Genomic DNA, 1,667 nt, shown 5'->3' on the forward strand with positions numbered 1-1,667 from the left:
GGAGGGAGTACTGTTCCAAGCCAACCTCTTCATTTGCCCAGAGACACACAGCTACTAAGTAATCGGACCAGAAGTAGAACTCAAGTCAAGCTAACTCAAAACTCTCTCTTCTTCCTGCTTGGATGTATTTAACAAACTAAAGATCACTTCACTGTTATCCAGAGAGAAAGCACACTTCCAGGGTAGGTGCTGGAAACCTCTGCCTTCATTTATGAAGAGTGCCCACTGGAGGCAGAAATAAACACTGCTTTGGATTTCAACACTCCACTGCTTACACTACACACGTCAGAATCATAATGCATTTTTACGCATGGTTGTCGGTAAAAAGCTGTCATTGGCCCAATCTTGGGAAAATATTATAGGGGAAAGTCAAATACCCTGACATAAACATCTGAATCATTCTTCTACAATAATTTCCTAATCAGAAAATTTTATTGGTGGAAAATAAATTAGCAGGAAAGAGTCACAGATTCATAGAAATGTTAGAAAAACAGAATTCATGCAAAGATTTCTCTTTTAACTTACCCAACCCTGTGCCTTGTCCCTGTGCTTTCAATATCTGTAAGACAGATGTTGTTCTCAATTTGATACTTGGAAAGATACCTTAAAAGGAAATCATGAAATCGCCAAACCTCCCAGAGCCCTACTCTAAAGTCCTTAGTAAATGGATCCCATTTTTTCCCTCTTATCCCCGGCCTTAGACATCATTGCTGATCTGACTAGCAAAGTCAAAACATGTCTTCTCCTCAGACAGTCCTACCAGCTTTGCTAAGAAAGCCTGATTGGGAGGTTCTACATTGCCCATTGGCATGGTTTTCTTCTGCGAGAGGAAAAGAGAAAGTCATGTTTTGTCACACATGGGTTTGCACTTAAAAATGTGCTGCATGCAACTGCAACATTATTTCATTTAATCTAATTAATGGCTATCATGGTTAAAGTACAGCATTATGCTTAGAGTTCTGTGCACAGAGTAATTGCTCCAGATATATGTACAGAATGTTACTGATACATATAGTAAGTGGGGGGGGAGGAGGAGCGTGTAACAATACTGTGCTATTAAAGCCCTTTAAGAATACCGTGGCATGTCTTAAATAAAAGCAGTGAGAAATGAGAATTTTAAGATGCTAATATAGGTATAAAATAAAGCTAAGCATTAACCCTTGTCCATAGTGAATATAGTATTAGCTTAATCTTCATTCTACTGTTCAACTTTGACTAGATTTTGTTCATTTGTCTCCAAATATGGTTATTAAGCATATGCTGGGCATTAGACATACAGTACTCAACAAGATAGGCACCTTCCCTCCTTAAGTTTTCAGAATTGCAATAAAGACTAATATTGAGTAAGCAACTACTGGTAATGCTAAGTATTGTTTGAGAAAAGAAAGCATCAAGTATAACACTCAGGTTTGAATATTCTCTTTTTGGAATCTGTTACAAATATGATCCTCTAAGCACACGCTTCTTCTCTGCCTAGAATGTCCTGCCCAGCTTCCCTGTGAAGGAACTCTTTCAGACAAATATCATGTGGTCTCATGTGTTCCCTGAGCCCAAAGGCAGAATCAGGGGCTTTTCTGTACTGTGTTCCTAGAACATGGTCCACATCCTTTTATTAAGAGGCTTTTTAGTACCTTTCAAGATGTTTCGCCCTGAAGTCAGGCTCTTCG

The sequence above is a fragment of the Pteropus vampyrus genome, unplaced genomic scaffold (genome assembly GCF_000151845.1).
Source record: "Pteropus vampyrus isolate Shadow unplaced genomic scaffold, Pvam_2.0 Scaffold141, whole genome shotgun sequence".
Taxonomy (NCBI): domain Eukaryota; kingdom Metazoa; phylum Chordata; class Mammalia; order Chiroptera; family Pteropodidae; genus Pteropus; species Pteropus vampyrus.